The sequence below is a fragment of the Heterocephalus glaber genome, unplaced genomic scaffold, assembly GCF_053883595.1.
Source record: "Heterocephalus glaber isolate CG9 unplaced genomic scaffold, H.glaber_assembly_v1.0 deba00001730, whole genome shotgun sequence".
Lineage (NCBI taxonomy): Eukaryota > Metazoa > Chordata > Mammalia > Rodentia > Bathyergidae > Heterocephalus > Heterocephalus glaber.
The window spans coordinates 622,305-641,418 of NW_028258441.1; the positions used below are offsets into that span (position 1 = coordinate 622,305).

The window sequence follows — 19,114 nt, forward strand, 5'->3', positions numbered from 1 at the left end:
TGTTGATTTCCCATTTATTTTTCTTGTTTTGTTTTGAGACAGGGTCTCACTATATAGTCCAGGCTGAGCTTGAACTCACTATGTAGCCCAGGCTGGCCTTGAACTCGTGGCAATCCTTCTGCCTCAGCCTCCCCATCGGTGGGATTACAAGCATGTGCCATAACTCTTGGCTGATTTCCCCTTTGAAACATCCACAAAGGTACTACCATTAAATTACCCCCTCCATAACATTCTTCAGGTCTTCTCTCATCTTGGTATGGGCTTTTCCCCTTCCAACCTGTCCATTTCTCTTTATGTTCACCTCAGGCAAACTCCTGTCCTACATGGCATATGCTTGAGATCCACTATGTGAGCACCATGGCATGTAGTCTCCCCTGAAAAGTTTTGCATTTTGGCCACTTTGAAGATCTAGCAGGTGCATACCTCACAAAGGATACAAGTGGGGCAAGGCAAAAGGAAGGATAGAAGTTCAGGTGTGATAAATAAGGGAAAGATTAGGTACCCTGACATTATACTGCTCAGATTTCAGGTCTCTTAGATGAAGGGTAGAGTTTCCCAACTTGGTGAAGGAGGAGGTTTGAATCCAAACATATGATCAAATTGGGATTCTCATCATCTTCTGGCTTTTTAGAGCTTATCTTCATCATACTGCCTGTCACCAGGGAAATGGAAACCTTGTAGCCTTATGTGAGCAAGTGCTGGCTGACTCCTGAGGATGGAGAGGTGCCCAGAGAAGTGACTTTTGGGCTCTTCAGGAAAGTCTTCCTTGAACCTTCCAAAGGTGGATCATGGGGCCCAGACTACACCTCGGTTTTTAATTTGGCTCTGCTAAGCTTCTTGACATTTCTGAAGCTATTTCTACCTTTTAAAGGAGGTACTAAAATATTTCCTTCTCTGTAAGATTTGTTGTGAAAATTAGAGATGCATGGTTCTCAACACATAACAGGTACTTATAGTAGCTCATATCATCTTCAACATCATCATCATCATCATCATCATCATCATCATCATCATCACCATCACCATCACCAACATTATCTTTATTATGGGTCTGCTTGCTCTGGCTTGTTGAACTGGCTTGCTCTGGCTTGTTCCCCAAAGGGTGAGGGATAGGCCTTGATGTGTTAGCTTTTCATAGCTGTGACAAATATCTGAGATAAACAAAGTAAGAGAAGGAAAGGTTTATTTTGGCTCACAGTTTTAGAGGCTCCAGTTTACAGTCAGCTGACTCCATTGCTGTAGGCCTGTAGCAAGGCAGAAGGATATAGTAGGGGAAAAGCTATTTACCTCATGGTAGCCTGGAAGCAGAGAAAACGAGAAGCTCTGAAAGAGTCAGAAACAAGGGAGCTGGGCACCAGATATAGTTCCCCAAAGTCACACCCCCATAAGCTGCTTTTTTCAACTAGGCTCTACCTTCTGAGTTTCCATTACCTCCCAAATGATGCCATCAAATTAGGATCTCATCAATGGAGCAGCCCATTGATGAAGACAGAGTCTGATAATATGACCCCCCATCTCACCTCTGAACACATGAGACTTTTAGTAGGCATTTTAGATATAAACCATAATAGTTGACATGATGTATTGTTCACACAGGCCTTGGCAGACTTACACAGGAAAGGTATACTTCTCCCTCTTCTTACCAATATTCCATTTCCTGCTTCCCTCATGTGAGAGCTTCCATAGTCTATACCTATCAAAAACTAAAGTAAGATTAGGGCTTTAACAGCACTAAGCTGAAAGACAGAAAATCTAAGGAGGAAAGCCAAGCATTGGCCAAAGGATAGGAAAGAACTAGATGGGGAAATATTCACCTCAGTGCCCCTGAAATCTCAGCCTACTGTACACATATAAAAATGTGAATTTTGAGGGGACTGCCTCAATTTGAAAAAGGAAATCTATGAAAAAATTCTAATGTTACATACTTTTCCTTTTAAACCATGAACAAGGCAAGGATGTTCCTTCTAGCCACTGTTTATCATCATTAATCCAGAAGTCCTAGCTAGTGCAATATACATGAGAAGGAAATTAAAACAATTGCCTTTGCTTGCAAGTGACCCAATTATCTCTGTAGAGAATCTCAAATAATCTACACAGAACTTCTAGGGACTAATAAGTGACTGTAGCAAGGGTATAATTTTAATATATAAAAATCAATTGCTTTCATGTATAAAAGCAATGCACAAGTAGGATATGAAATAAAAACATTAGCATTTACATTTAACCCTCAAAAATGAAATGCTTTGGTAGAAATCTAACAAAATATGTATAAGATCTATATTAGGAAAACCACAAAATTGATGGAAGATATCAAAGAACTAAATAAATGGAGAGATTTGATATTCCATGACTATACACAGGAAGATTTAATATTGTCATAATATTTGCAACTTCATCTATAGATTCAGTGTGATCCCAGCAAGTTATTTTTGAATGAATATTGACAAGCTGATTCTAAAGTTTATATGGAGAAGCAGAAGACTAGGAATAACCAACTCAGTATTGAAGGAGAAAAACAAAGTTGGAGGATCGAAACTATCTGACTTCAAGAGTTATTGTAAAGCTACAGTATCAAGACAGTGTGGTGTCGGTGAAAGAACAGACAAGTAGATCAAAAGCAGAGTAGAGACCCTGGGAACAGATTAACATAAATAGAGTCTGCTGGCCTTTGACAAAGCAGTGAATGCAATAGAGTAGAGAAACAAAATAGTCTTTGCAACAAATAGTGCTGGGAAAACTGGACATATGTATAAAAAATGAATCTAGACCCTACACTCTCTCACAAAAAATAACTCAAAATATATTACAGATCTAAATTACAAAACTATAAAGCTCCTGAAAAATATAGAAGACAATCTCTATGGCCTTTGATATGGCAATGAATTTTTTTATATAACATTAAAGGAATCCTGCGTGAAAGAATGAATAATAGCCTGGATTTTATTCAAATTAAAAGTTTTTTCTCTGAAAAAGATTGTTGTTGTTGTTGTTGTTGTTTTTGTACTGGGGATCAAACTCGGGTCCTTGCGCTTGCAGGGCAGGCAGGAGAACCACTGAGCTAAATCCCCGGCTCTGCAAAAGATTTAGAGAATGAGAAGACAAGCCACAGACTGGGAGAAAATATTTGTAAAAGACATAGCTGATAAAACATTGTTATCCAAAATACACCAAGGACACTTAAAACTCAGCAAAAAGAAAAGGAACAACTCAATTAAAAATTAGTCAAGGAGCTCAGTGGTGCCGCCACCTGCCTCACAAGTGCAAGGATGTGAGTTCGATCCCCGGTACCAAAAAAAAAAAAATTAGTCAAGGATCTTAACAGACACCTCACCAAGAAGATATGCAGATGGCAAATAAGCATATGAAGAAACATTCAATATAAAATCTAGAGCATTAAAATCTAAAATAATAATGATGGTATGGGGATATAGATCGGTAGTAGAACACCTGCCTAACATGTTGGTAGCTCTGGATTCTGTTCCCAGAACTGTAAAAACAAAACAAAACAAAACAATTTAAAATAGCAATGAGATAACATTGCTTACCTATCAGAATGGCCCAAATCCAAAACACTGACAATATCAAAGGATGGTGAGGACGTAGAACAAGATTTTACTTCTTGTCTCCTGAGGGTAGATTTTTATCTAGGGTTCATAAAAAAACCCCTACATCAATAAAAGAATTAGAGATATAAGTTCAGAAGGAGAAACAAAATCACTTTATTGGAAAAGGAAAAGAAATAGAGAACAAAGTCACTTAATTGGAAAAAGGAAGAGAAATAAAGAGATAGATAGCTACCTTGTCAGAGTAAGGTAGGGAGTCAGGAGCCAGAACTTGGGGATCTTTGTTCTCAACCTCTTTTATTATATGCCAAGAAAGAGACTTTCCCCCTTGAGAGTTGTTTTACCTTGATTGGCTATTCTGGGCTCTGAGAGCACCGATTTGGCCATTGCCCCTTCCACTGCCTCCGTGTGCATTCTTGGATGAGCATTTCTGTGAACTCTTTGTGATGTCCAGGTGCTTATCTTGTGAGATTTACAACAGAGTTACATCAAGGCTGAGTAAAAAGGTTACATGTGCATTTTAGGGTATTAATATGGTGAGAAAATAATAAAATATATGTGTGTGTCCAGGTGTTAGTGTGTATTTTATATACCGAGATTTCTATAATATAGCCCCCCCCCCACTTTTCCCTACTTTGTTTCTTTGTTTCTTTGTTCTTGTTTTTATGGTTAATTGGAGGTGGAGGAAGGAGGGAATTGGGGCCCTGGCCTGAAGTGAGCCAGGGTCTTATCAGCTCACCCTGTTTGTTTTTCTTAGCTGCTCTCTTTCTAGTAGGGGTTTAACTTTATTTGCCAGAAACCTCACTGAAGCTCTTTAACTTTCCCTGGCTGTCTCCCAACTTTCCCTACAATCAGAAACTCTCATTCATTGGTGGTAGGAATGTGAAATGATACAGACACTTTGGAAGATAGTTTGGCAGTTTCTTACAAAACTAAATATATTCTTACCATATGACCCAGCAATTTCACATTGTAGTATTTGAACAAGTGAATTGAAAAATGTATGCCCACAGAAACCTCCATGTGCTGTTTATAGCAGCTTTATTCATAATTACCACAATCTCAAAGCAACCGAGGTATTCTTTGTAAATAAATAGATAAATTAACCATGGTGCATTCAAACAATGGAGTGTTTAGTACAGAAAAAAATAGCAAGCCATGACAATATATAGAGGAAATTGAAGTGCATATAATTAAGTGAAAGAAGCCAATCTGAAGAAGCTACATACTATATTATTCCAACTATATGACATTATGGAAAAGGCAAAACTATGGAGATAGCAAAAAGATCAGTGGTTTCCAGAAGTTAGAGGGAAAAGAGGGATGGATAGGGGGATTTTTAGGGCGGTGAAACCACTTTACATGATGCTGTAATGATGGATACATGCTATTATACATTTGTCCAAAACCATAGAATTTATGTCACTGTTTTAGTCAGGTTTCTGTTGCTGGGACAAAATACCCAACACCACAATTTATAGGAGGAAAGGTTTATTTGCACTCACAGATTTTAGAGGTTCATTCCATAGTCAGCTGTCTCCACTGCAGAGATGGCATGGCAGAGGGACATAGCTGAGGAAAGTTGCTCGTGTCATGGTGTCCAGGAAGCAGACAAGGAAGGGAAGAGATAGGAGGGAGATACAGTCTTCCAGGTCATGTTCCTAGTGACCCGCCTCTAACCAGGCCCCACCTTCTAACAGCACATTCAGCTGTGGATTCATCAATGGACTAATTGCCTGATGAGTATGGCACCTCCATGATCCAATCATCTTCCAAAGCCCCCACCTCTAACACATAAAGCTTTTAGGGCTCATTCTAGATCGAAACCATAAGAACTACTAAAAGTGAACCCAGTGTAAACTACAAACTTTAGGCCATAATGATATGTCACTACAGGTTCATCAGTTGTAACCAGTGTACCTCTCTGGTGGAGTATGTCAATTTTAAGGGAGGCTGTGCAGATGGGGGGCGGGGAATATATGATCAATTTCTGTACCTTTTGCTCAATTTTGCTATGAACCTAAAACTGTTCTAAAAAAACAGTCTATCAATATGAAAAGGTTAGTTTTGGTCTGGAGGAAGTTATTAAAGAAGTAGCAGGGTCCTAGATGAACATAGTCTTTTCCACTGACATGCTACTGAGGGGTTCAGAGTGCCAAGGTTTCCCTGACATTCACACTTCAGACTTTCAGTCAAAGAGCTAATAATTTGTAAACAAATTCATAAATGCAAGCTGGTTATTCAAAGAACTTTAAGGGTCTTCCTTGTGTAACCCCAACTTCTAATTTGCATAATTTGTGCTCTTAATTTAAGAAAAAATCCCCATGAATATTGCAGCTAATTAGATACTCATGCAATTAGTTAATCTGTCTTCTCCATTGACTGGACTGTAAGCTCCCGAAGAGGCCACAGCTTTTCAGCTCTTGCTTGGATCTCCAGCTCCAGAGAATTGTCAGTGCTTTGTGTCTGCTCAGTAGATTATTCTTGAGCACACAAGTGCGGCTGACTAGTCAGAAGTTACTGTGCCTTTAAGGCAGGGAGGAACTTGGAAGAGCTATAGGGAGTAAGGGATTAGGGAAGGAAACTGACTGAACAGTTGGGTGTTCGGAGCCCTCTCTACAGCCCCTCTCCTCCTTCCCTAGTCAAACCGTCACAGATACTGCAGAGAGGGCCTGGAAGGGGGAAGGTTTTCATGAGGTGCTAGGGACCCATTTTTGAATCTCATATGTCTGCAAAACGTTGGCAGTTTCTTCAGGATTTTTCGATCTTGGGTTTGGCAGCACTGACTGAAAAGCATCTGTGGAATTTAAGGAATAACTTTTAAAGTGTGACAGCATGGTCATGAGAGGTCTCTTCTACTACCCTATCACAAGGACCCCTGCACCCCTTTCCTTTGTCTTGTCCTCATTAGGCAATAGAGAAGAATACCACAATATTTCCAGTGCCCGGCACAAAATAGACACTCCATAAATGTTTATTAAATGAAGGAATGCTTAATGAGGGAAAGAATGAATGAAAGAAGAAACGAAAGCTTAAAGTCCCACAAATTGTCTGGTAGCCAACACTGACTGGCCTGAACTTATGCCCTTGTCCTCGTAGCTCCTGCCTTATGTCTCTCCTGGGAGCTCTGCTCCCTCAGCCTCAACTGACAGCCAGTAGAAGGCAGGTGCACTGGCCACTGGGATACAAGTTGGAGCCAGATACAGAGCAAGCGCTCAGTAAGGAATTGCTGAACAACTTGCTGACTGAAAGGCTATATAGTTCAAGAATACTAGATGAGGCTATGAGTGTGGTGACATACAGCACTCTGGGAGGCTGAGGCAGGAAGATCAGCAGTTCGAGCCCAGTCTGGGCAACTTAGTGACTTAGTGAGACCCTGTTTCAGAATAAAAAAACCAACAACAACAGAAAACGGGGTTGGGAATGTAGCTCAGTGTGAAGACCCTGGGTTCAATCCCTAGTAAAGGGGTGAGGAGTAGGGGTGGGGAGGGAGCCCTAACTGCAGCCTTCACACCCACCCCACCCCTGCTGCATCCTCCCCGATTCAAACCTTCCTGGCCTCAGAGCTCCTCTCTGCTTTCCAAGTTGGCAAGCTGCAAACGATGAAGTTATTCCAGCACTTGCATTTTTCACTTTATCTTGGGGCCCTAGTTGGGGCAGCAGTGGAGAGACGGGCGGGGGGGAGGGTCCTTGTGGAAAGCATCCAGACCCTGGTGGGGGTTGGGGGATGGCAGGGGCTGCTATTTCCTCAGCCTACCTTGTGGGGGGGGGGCGTCCTGATTTTGTTCTCTTCTGTCCCTGGGAAGACTTCTAGGACATTCTGGGACTTTAGGGAAAGTTGAGAGGAAGAGCTGCCTTTCCCTCACCATCCCCAGCTTCCACCAAGGTGAGGAGGCTGGAAGAGGTGCTGAGAAGGCCCTGGAGAGTCACCTGTGAGAGATACCACCCGTGTGGGAGGACACCTCAAAGCCTCAGGCTGGCCTTCTCTGCCTTTAAACTCACTCCGAGTTGGGAGTGAGGGAAGCTGTTTCAAGCAGCACCCCCAAATATTTCAGGGACTCTATAAAGCAGCTCCTTCAGACAGGAGGTTGTGTGGGGAGGTCTGACCGCAACTCCCTGGGGAGAAGCTCTGGGTGGCCACAGTTTTCCATGTCTTAGCTTTTCCCTTTGGACACCATTTGTGCTGTGGAAAATATCTGGCCTGAACTTGGCCCCAGCTGGGTCATTGACTCACTCACTGTGTGAACCTTGGACAGGTCTCAGCTCAGTCTAGCTTCAGGGTTTGCAAATAGAGAACAGGGCTGATCCATGTTATTCCTGCATCAGAAGGACAAGGAAGAGCACAGGAGATTGTACTTTTGAAAGTTCAAGATATGAAGCCTTTTTTTCTCACCATGCCTCTCTGTTCCCTCAACTGGCGGCTTTCTTATTCCATGACTTCTCTGAGGGGAGCTCCAGGATGGGGATCTGTTTTGAGAGGCTCTTGAAAGTCTCATTAAGCAAAGACCTCTGTCTCTCCAGGGGCCGGAGCTTTCTCCTCCCACATTAAAGACCTCCTCATAAGCGCTTCGCCATTATGCACATTAACATGCACTCCCTAAGACATGGGCTAAGCCTAGGGATGCAGGGAGGGCTAAGGCATAGTTCCTTCCTCCAGCTGAATTAATGAGAACAGGAAAGGAGAAAAGGAGGAAAGAGGATCTTCTTTTTGTGTACTGTAATATCTATCTAGCTATAGATATAGATATAGATTTATAGATCTATATTTCTTTTGGGAGGATTGAAACTAGGGCCTTCACAGTCAAATATATCCCTTTTTAATTTTTTTCTTTTGAGACAGGGTCTTACTCATTTACCCAGGCTGGTCTCAAACTTGTGATCCTCCTGCTTCAACCTCCCAGAGTGCTGGTATTTTGGTTTTCATCTATGATTTCTGGCTCAAAAGCCTATCCCCAAGGCAGGCCATAAAAACTAGAATTTCTGTTCCCCAAGGCAGGTCACAGAAACTCTAATCTACCCCTGCTTTTCTGATAATAAGATCTGTGTGTTATTCAGCTTTCCATTACTGTAAAAAATACTTGAGACAATCAACATAAAAAGAGGTAAGGTTTATTTTGACTCATATATAGTTTTGGAGGTTTTGGCTTCATTGCCTTGGGCCTGTGATGAGGAAGCACATCATAGAGGGGAAAATATGATGGGGCAAAGCTGTTCACTTCATGGTGGCCAGGAAGGGTGGGGGGAGAGGCTGGGGTCCCAATATTTTCTTCAAGAGCATGACCCCAATGATCTGCTTTCTTTCCACTAGATTCCACATCTTAAAGATTTCACCAGCTTCCAATAGCTCCATGGGCTGGGGACCAAGTCTTTAATACATGCACCTTTGGAGGACATTTCAGATGCAAGTTATAGCACTTCTCCTCACCCAGAAGGGATCCTTCCCCTTACCTTGGAGGAAGGGATGCTACACATAGAGGCCAAGAAGAATCTAAGTTGACAGGTCTTGCTGCCTTTCCTCACCCATTCTATTAGTAATTGTGCTTACTGAATAAAGTCTCTCTAAAAGTCATAGGGTTCAGACAGCTTCCATGTAGTGTGTCCAAAGAGGGCATGAAAGCTCTATACCCCTCCCTCCATATTTCACTTTGGCACCTCTTATCTACAGATTAATATCCTTTATATTAAACTAGCCAGTGTCTTTCCCTGAGTTCCATGAGCCTCAAATTAATCAAACCCCAGGAGGAGATTGTGGGAATCCCTGTTTATAGTCAGTCAGGAGCAAAGGTAAAATCAATCTGGGGCTTGTGACTGGCATCTAAAGTGGGGAAACAGTCTTGGGAGGCTGAGCCCTCAACTTGTGGGAGCTGACCCAGTAAGTTTCAGAGCTGAATTACATTAGAGGAAACCCAGATGTTATCTGCTACAGAATTGCTTGCTTGCTTGCTTACTAATGCGGGGAAATCCTCAGAGCTTTTGAGGACATATAAGTGATCTGTGTTGTGAGACTACAGTAGGAAAAATGGAATTTGAGTTGGGGGTTTGCTTGTTTTTCTAACACATGAGTATTTTCATTTACCCCTCAGAGTTTTTCTACAAATGACAGAGAGGCTAAGCCATTTGTCCAAGGCCACAAGGCATATTGAGGCTAGGACTCAAAATATTCTGATTTTAAATTCAAGGCAGTGTCTTCTACAAGTTGCCCTTCCACAATTCCCAGGAAGCCCAGGTTTAGATATATAAATGGGAGTTGGGATAATGACAGGACATTTATTACCCACTAACACCTGCAGAAGGATTACTATAGCAGGGCCCAAGAGAAAGGGATAAACAGGAATAGAATGGCCTTTGTTTTTAATTAAACTTTTTTTCAATTTTAAGATAGAAGCACACAGACTTATAAAAAATAATAAAAAGAGAGCTCATGTACCCTTTACCCAGCTTCCCCCAGTGGTAACATCTTACAAAACGAGAGTATAATATCAAAACCAGGATATTGGCATTAATATGGTCAAGATGCAGAACATTCCATCACTGCAAGGATCTCTCATGTTGCCCTTTTTATAGTCACCCCCACTTCTCTTCCAGTCCAACTCCTTTCTTAATCCCTGTAAATCACTAACGACATCTCCATTTCCATAATTTTGTCATTTCAAGAATGTTGAACAAGTAAAATCATATAGTATGCAACATTTTGGGATTGACTTTTTTTGCTCAGCATAATTCCCTGGAGGTACTTCTATTTTGTTGCATGTATCAATACTTCATTTTTTTAAATTAAATTCTTTTATTGGTACATTGTAGGTATACAAAACAATTACATTTCTCATTGGGAATTGTACCTTTACATAATGCATCTTGGTTCTTATTTTTTCCCCATTCCTAGCCCTCCCTTCACCCCCTCCACCCTTCCCTATTTACAAAGACTTTATTTCCATTTTCTCCATTTCTCAGCATTTTTCCTTTCCCTTCTTTCCTTTCCCCTGCCCCTCCCACTACCCCTACCCCTTTGGACCTTTTCTTCCTATTTTACATTATCAATTATTCATTCTAATCACTGGTACATTTTAGGTATACAATATAATGACATTCATCATTGGAAATTTGCACCTTTACATAATCTCTCTTGGTTCTTATTTTTCACCCTTGCCCAGCCCTCCCTTCAACCCCTCCAGTTCTCCCTATTTACAAAGATTGTGTTCCTATTTTTCCATTTTCTCATATTAATCCCATTCCCTTCTATCCTTTCCCCTAGCCCTCCCACTTCCTTCCCCTTTGCCCCTTTTCTTCCTATTTCACATTACCTATTATACATTTAGTCCTTATTTACACTTTCAGTTTCTCACACCAGAGAAACTACTCGGTATTTATTCATGTGTGTCCTATTTATTTCACTTAAGAGTATGGCCTCAATGTGCATCCACTTAGCTATAAATGTCTCTAATTTCTCAATTTTTATGGCTGAGTAGTACTCCATTTTAAAAATAAACCACATTTTCTTTGTCCAGTCTCCAGTTGATGGGCATTTGGGCTGTTTCTAAGTTTTAGCTATTACAAACTGTGCTGCTATGAACATGGGTGCACATATATCACTGTGGTATGATACTTTTAATTCTTTGGGGAAGATCCCCAGCAGTGGAATAGCAGGGTCAAATGGGACTTCCAGTCCTAGTTCTTTGAGGTATCTCCATACTGATTTCCACAGTGGTTGCACCAGTCTACACTCCCACCAGCAGTGGAGCAGGGCTCCTCTTTCCCCACAGCCCCACCAGCATTTGTTATTGGTTGATTTCATGATAGCAGCCATTCTTTCTGGAGTGAAGTGGAATCTCAGCCTTGTTTTCATTTGCATCTCTCGAATGACCAGGGATGTTGAACATTTTTTCATATATTTATTTGCTATTTCTACTACTTTGTCTGAGAAATGTCTGTTCATTTCAGATGCCTATTTTCAGATAGGGTCTTTAAATTTGGGAGGTCTGATCTTTTTAAGTTCTTTATAGATTCGAGATAGTAGACCTTTGTCTGAGGAAGAGCAGGTGAAGATTTTTTCCCACATTGTGGATTGTCTCTTCACACTGCTGGTGGTTTGTCTTGCTGTGCAGAAGCCTTTTAATAAGAAGAGATCCCACTTGTTGATTGTTTGTGCTAGTTCACGGGCAACTGAGGTTTTGTTAATCAAATCTTTTCCTACACCGATGTCTTCAAGGGTTCTACCTAAACTCTGTTCCAACTGGTTCAGAGTTTCTGTTTTAATATTTAGATCTATAATCCATTTTGATTTTAGTTTAGGGCATGGTGAGAGATATAGGTTTAGTTTTAATCTTTGGCAAGTTGAAATCCAATTTTTCCAGCTCTGTTTATAAAAGAGGCTATCTTTCCTCCAGTGAGGGTGTTTGGCTCCTTTGTCGAAGATGAGATGGCTGAGTGTGTCTGGCGTTGTTTCTGCATCTTCTAATCTGTTCCACTGGTCCTCAAGTCTGTTTCTTTGCCAGTACCATGCTGTTTTTATCACAGTAGCTTTGTAGTAGAGTTGCAGGTTGGGGATTGTGATACCCCCTGCCATGTCTCTGTTACCTAAAATTGCTTTTGCTATTCTGGGTCTCTTCTTGCTCCAAATGAATTTCTGGATTGTTTTCTCGAGGTCTATGAAGTATGCTGCTGGGATCTCAATTGGAATTGCATTAAATCTATATAGCAGTTTTGGAAGTATGGCCATTTTCACTCTATTAATCCTTCCTACCCAGGAGCAGGGGATGTCTGTCCATTTTCTGATATCATCTTCAATCTCTCTTTTCAGAGTGCCATAGTTTTCAGAGAAGAGGTCTTTGATTTCCTTCGTTAGGGTAATTCCTAGGTATTTCAGGTTTTTGGATGCTATTGTGAAAGGAATTATTTGCCCTATTTCTCTCTCAGTGAGTCTGTCATTGGTGTAGAGGAAAGCTATTGATTTTTGTGTGTTGACCTTGTAACCAGCTACTTGACTGAATTTGGTTATTAAGTCTAGAAGACTTTTGGTGGAGTTCTTGGGGTCTTCTATATAGACTATCATGTCATCTGCAAATAATGACAATTTGACTTCTTCATTACCTATCTTTATTCCTTTTATTTCTTTCTCTTGTCTAATTGTCGTGGCTAACGTTTCCAGAACTATATTGAACAAGAGTGGTGATAGTGGACATCCTTGTCTTGTTCCTCATTTTAGTGTGAAGGATTTCAGTTTTTGACCATTTAGTATGATATTGACTGTTGGTTTTTCATAGATGGCTTCTATCAGTTTGAGATAGAGACCATCTATTCCAATTTTTTGTAGGGTTTTTATCATAAATGCATGTTGGATTTTGTCAAATGCTTTTTCTGCATCTATGGAGATAATCATATGGTTTTTGTCCTTGGCTCTATTGATATAGTGTATTACATTAATTGATTTTTGTATATTGAACTATCCCTGCATCCCTGGGATGAATCCCACTTGATCAAGGTGTATGATCTTCTTGATGATCTTCTGCATTCTGTTTGCCAGTATCTTATTAAGGATTTTTGCATCTATGTTCATTAGTTAGATTGGCCTATAGTTCTTTTTCAGTTGGGTCTTTCTCTGCTTTGGGGATCAAGGTGATGCTTGCTTCCAGGAATGAATTTGGGAGTATTGCTTCCCTTTCAATTTCATTGAAGAGTTTAAACAGTAGTGGCAGTAGTTCCTCTCTAAATGTCTTGTAGAATTCAGCAGTGAAGCCATCAGGGCCCGGGCTTTTCTTAGGTGATAAGTTTTTAATTACATTTTCAATTTCATTGGTTGATATTGGGTTGTTCAGAATTTTTAAGTCTTCTTCGTTCAACTTTTCTAATTCATATGTATCTAGGAATCTGTCCATTTCTTCTGTGTTGTCCATCTTATTGGCGTATAGGTTCTGGAAGTCAGTATTGATGATCCTCTGGATTTCTGCTGGGTCTGTTGTAATTTCACCCTTTTCATTCCTAATTGCATGGATTTGGGCCTTTTCTTTCCTTTTTCTGACAAGGTTGGCTAAAGGTTTGTCAATGTTGTTGATTCTTAAGAAGAACCAACTCTTGGATTCATTGATTTTTTGAATCGTTCTCTTAGTCTCCATTGCATTGATTTCTCCTCTGATCTTTATAATTTCCTCCCTTGTATGAGCTTTGGGGTTGTCCTGCTCTTCTTTTTCTAGAAGCTTGAGATTCAGCATCAGGTTGTTTAATTGGGCTCATTCTGTTTTCCTAATATGCATATTCACTGCTATGAATTTCCCTCATAAGACTGCTTTCATTGTGTCCCATAGATTCTGATATGTTGTATTGTCATTGTCATTTAATTGAAGGAACTGTCTGATTTCTTCTTTAATTTCCTCTGTGACCCATTGGTTATTCAGAAGTGTGTTGTTCAATTTCCATGTGTTTATGAAATTTTTTGAGTTTCTTTTGCTATGGATTTCCAATTTCATTGCACTATGGTCTGATAATATACAGGGGATAACTTCAATTCCTTTGCACTTACTTAAACATGTTCTGTGTGTGAGTATGTGGTGTATTTTTGAGAATGACCCATGGGCAGCTGAGAAGAATGTGTATTCTGATTTTGTGGGGTGGAAGACTCTGTAAACATCTGTTAAGTTCATTTGTTCAAGAGTTCGATTGAGTTCTAGTATTTCATTACTTATTTTTAGTCTAGTTGATCTATCTATTTGTGAGAGTGGGGTGTTGAGGTCCCCCACTACAATTGTGTTAGTGCATATATGACTTTTCATGTCCGTTATTCTTTGTTTTATATACTTGGGTGCACTAGTGTTTGGTGCATAGATATTCATGATTGTCATCTCTTCCTCTTGGATTCTTCCCTTTACAAGGATGTAGTGTCCTTCTTTGTCTCTCTTAATCAGTGTTGGTTTGAAATCTACTTGATCTGCCAAGAGGATAGCTACTCCTGTTTTTTTTTCGGGTTCCTGTCACATGGAGTATTGTTTTCCACCCTTTACCTTTCAGTCTATGAGTTTCCTTTTGAATTAAGTGTGTTTCTTGTATGCAGCATATTGTTGGATTTTGCTTCTTGACCCATTCTGCCAGTCTATTTCTTTTGATTGGTGAATTGAGACCATTAACATTGATGGTTATAACTGAAACGTATTGCCTTGTCATTGCCATGACTTTTTCTTTTTGTTGGGTTCTCCCCCTTTCCATTTAATTTCTTGTCATGCCAGATGGGTTCATTCTGCTTTGCTTCCTGGGGTTGTGATCTTCAATGTCTGTTCCTAGGATATTGTGTAAAATTCTTTGGAGTGCTGGTTTGGTATTCATGAAGTTCCTAAGGTTCTCTTTGTCATGAAAGTATCTTTTTTCTCCATCCATTTTGAAAGATAGTTTTGCAGAGTACATCAATCTGGGTTGGAGGCTGTTTCTTTTAGGGCTTGGAATATGTCCCTCCAAGCTCTTCTTGCCTTGATGGTTTGTATTGAGAAGTCTGCTGTGATTCTGATGGACTTTCCTTTGTATGTGATTTGTTTCTTTTCTCTGACTGCTTGGAGAATGTTGTTCTCCTGTTGTGTTTCTGGAATCTTAAGAAATTATATGCCTATGTGTAGGGTTTTTTTGATCAAGGCTATTTGGAGTCCTATATGCCTCACTTATCTGTATGTCAAGCTCTTTTCCCCTGCTTGGGAAGTTTTCTGCCATTATTTCTGTGAAGAGAGTTTTATGTCATCTGCACTCTCTCTTGTTTCTTCCTTGAGCCCAATCAGTCTTATGTTATTCTTTTTTGCATCATCTAGCAGCTGCTGGATTGATTTCTCATGTTCCTTTATAATTTTGAAGCAATTTTTCTTTTCCTGGTCACTAATTGCAATCTTATCTTCTATATCTGAAATTCTGTCCTCACATTGGCTCATTCTTCTGTGTAGACTTTCAATGGAGTTTTCATCTCCTGGAAATCTATTTGCATCTGTTTTATGGATTCCATTTGTTTCTTATGTTGGGATTCCATCATGTTCCTCAGCTCCTCTCTAGATTTATTAATTGTGTCTTGCACTAGGGGCACAATTTCTTCTGTTATCTGAGAAATTATTTCTGATTTCATTTTTTCCAGATCCCCTTTTGTTGCCAGTTCAGTGGGTCCAGGTGGTTGAGTATCAGAGTGTTCCATCTCATTTCCCTTTGGGGTTGCTATAGGTGATCTGGAAGTCTGGTTTTGAGACTTATTTATGTGTTTTCTCATTTCAGCTGGGGCGGGGGCTGTTAGTGCCTGCACAGATTACCTCCTCTGAGCTGGGAGAGGTGGGACAGGGGCCAGGAGCAGTGGTCGGGATGGTGACCCAAAAGCCCTTTCCTGTGGGCTGGGAGCAGCGGGAGGGATGGTGGCTGGGCAGCCCCTTCCTCTGGCCTAGGAGCTGTGGGATGGTGGCTCAGAAGCTCCTACCTCTGGGTTGGGAGCAGCAGGACTCAGTACCTTGGTCTGGTGGTCTGGTGTCCTCTGATTCTTTGTAGTGTGGAGCCAGGTGGCTGCCTGTCTGCAGCGGGGTGATACAGCGTCTTCACGTGCCTCGGGACCTCGGTAGGGCGTGGGCAGACCTGCCTGTCTGCAGCGGGGTGATTTGGCATCTTCTGCGTGACTCGGGACCTCCAATACTTCATTTTTTGGATTAAGTTTTTTGGTACATTTTAGGTATACAGTACAGTTACATTCATCATTGTGATCTTGTACCTTTACATGGTGTATCTTGGTTCTTATTTTTCCCCCTTCCCCTGCCCTCCCTTCAACCCCTCTACCCTTCCCTATTTACAAAGACTTTGTTTCCATTTTTGCTTTTCTCATTTTTTTCTTTTCCCTTCTTTCCTTTCCTCTACCCCTCCCACTTCCCCTACTCCTTTAGACCTTTTCTTCCTATTTCAATTATCAATTACACATTTCAATCCTTATTTACACTTTTAGTTTTTAACACTAGAGAAACTAGTCAGTATTTACACATTTGTGTCCTATTTATTTCACTTATGAGTATGGCCGCAATGTCCATTCTTTTAGCTATAAATATTTCTAATTTCTCATTCTTTATGGCTGAGTAGTGCTCCATTTTATAAAAAACCCCACATCTTCTTTATCCAGTCTCCAGTTGATGGGCAATTGTGCTCTTTTCAAGCTTTCGCTATTAGAAACTGTGGCGCTATACACATGGGTGCACATATATCACTATGGTATGATGCTTTTAATTCTTTTGGGAAGATACCCATCAGAGGAATAGCTGGGTCAAATGGGACCTCTAATCCTAGTTCTTTGAGGTATCTCCATAATGATTTCCACAGTGGTTGCACCAGTCTGCACTCCCACCAACAATGGAGAAGAGTTCCTTTTTCCCTACAACACCACCAGCATTTGTTGTTGGTTGACTTCTTCATAGCAGCCATTCTTTCTGGAGTGAGGTGGAATCTCAGTGTTGTTTTCATCTCCATCTCTTGAATGACCAGTGATGTTGAACATTTTTTCATATGTTTATTTGCTGCTTTTACTTCTTTGTCTGAGAGATGTCTGTTCATTTCAGATGCCCATTTTTGGATTGGGTCTTTATATTTTGGGGGTCTGATTTTTTTGAGTTCTTTATTTATTTTAGATAGTAGACCTTTGTCTGAGGAACAGAAGGTGAAGATTTTTTTCTCACATTGTGGGTTGTCTCTTCACTCTGTTGGTAGTTTCTCTTACAGTGCAGAAGCTTTTTAATGAGATGAGATTCCAGTTGTTGATTCATTGTTTTTTATTGTTGAGTTGCATTTCATGGTAAGGCTGTATCGGTTTGCTTAACCATTGACCTATTTCAGGAACATTGGGTTGATTTCCGTTTTTGACTATTATGAACAAAGCTGCTATGACATTTGTTCACAGGTTTTTGTGTGTGTGCATACATTTTTCACTTCTCTGGAATAGATGTTCAAGATGGTAATTACCGGGTCAAATGTTAGTCATATGGAGTGGCCAAACCATTTTCCAACGTGGCCATATCATTATACACCCCCAGTAGCAACATATGACTGATCCAGTTTCTTTGACTGTTTATCAGCATTAGGTATTGTCACTGTCTGTTTTCATTTACATTTTTTGATAGGTATCTCATAGGTATAACATTCATTTTTAAAGTGGTTAGTGGCATTGAACATATTTTATATAATCATTTACCATCTGTACATTCTCTGGTGAAATGTATGTTCGGGTCATTTGGCCATTTTTGAATTGGATTGCTATCTTTCCATCACTGTCACAAATACTTGAGTGAATCAATTTATAAAGAGGAAAGTTTTATTTTGGCTCATAGTTTTGCAGGTTTCAGTCCATGACCAGTTAGCTGCCCCAGTGCTTTGGGTCTGTGGTGACATTGTGATGGGAGTGCATGGCAGAGAAAAGTGTTCTCTTCATGGCCAGGAGGCAGAAAACAGAGGAAGGGATTGAAGTCCCACCATCCCTTCAAGAATATACCTCAGTGACCTGAAGATCTCCCAGTACCCTCACAGGGCTCCAACACCTCTCAAGAGTACTATGTTGGGGATCAAGCCTTTACTACATAGACCATTAGGGGACACTTAAGATCCAAACAATAGCAGATTATTTTTCTGCATTAAATTTGAAAGCCTTTTATATATTCTAGATACTAGTCTTTTATTGGACATGTGATATGCAAATGTTTTTTCCCAGTTGGTAGCTTGTCATTACAGACTCTTAATGTGCTTGTTACAGAGCAAAAATTTATATTTTGATGAAGTGCAATTTATCAATTCTTCCTTTTAGGAATTGTGATTTTGGTAGCAAGTCTAAGAAATCTTTGTCTAGTCCTAGATCCTGAAGATTTTCTTATATGCTTTTTGTTTCTAAAAGTCTTTTAGTTTTACATTTAAATGTCATCTACTTTGAGTTACTTCATTTGTTTATTTATTTATTTATTTATGGCCTATAGTACTTACTTGTTCTGGCACCATTTGTCAAAAAAATTATCTTTCCTCCATTGAATTGCTTTTGCATCTGTGTCAATAATCAGTTAAGCTAGGCCTAGTGGTGCATGCCTGTAATCCCAGTATTTTGGATGGTTGAGGAAGAAGAATTACAAGTTTGAACCCAGTCTGGGCAACTTACCAATTTAGCAAAATCTTTTCACAAAAAAAATTTTTTTAAAAGGCTGGGGATATAGTTCAGTAAAAAGGCCCTGGGTTCAATTCCTCATACCATAAAACAAATAAACAAACAAACAAACAAGCTTCAAAACAAAACACCTAGGCATATTTTTGTGAATCTAGTTCTGAGTTCTTTATTTTGTTCATTTATCTATGGTGTTTGTCCTTCTCCTAATACCACACTGTCCTGATTATTGTGGCTACATAGTAAATCTTGTAATCAGATAGAATGATTCCCCCCACTTTGTTCTTTTTCCAAATTGTTTTATCTATTCTACTTTCTCTGCCTTCTCATATAAATTTAGAATAAGCTTGCTGGGATCTTGCATTGCAGCTATATATAATTTTGGAGAGAATGGACATGATTTTTTATGTACAACCTTCCAACACTTAAA

The 19,114-nt window shown here is 40.1% G+C and overlaps 1 pseudogene; it reads right to left on the bottom strand.

Annotated features, from left to right (window-relative positions):
• Positions 1 to 19,114, bottom strand: part of LOC147821558 (uncharacterized) — a 53,364-nt pseudogene that overhangs the window by 1,148 nt on the left and 33,102 nt on the right.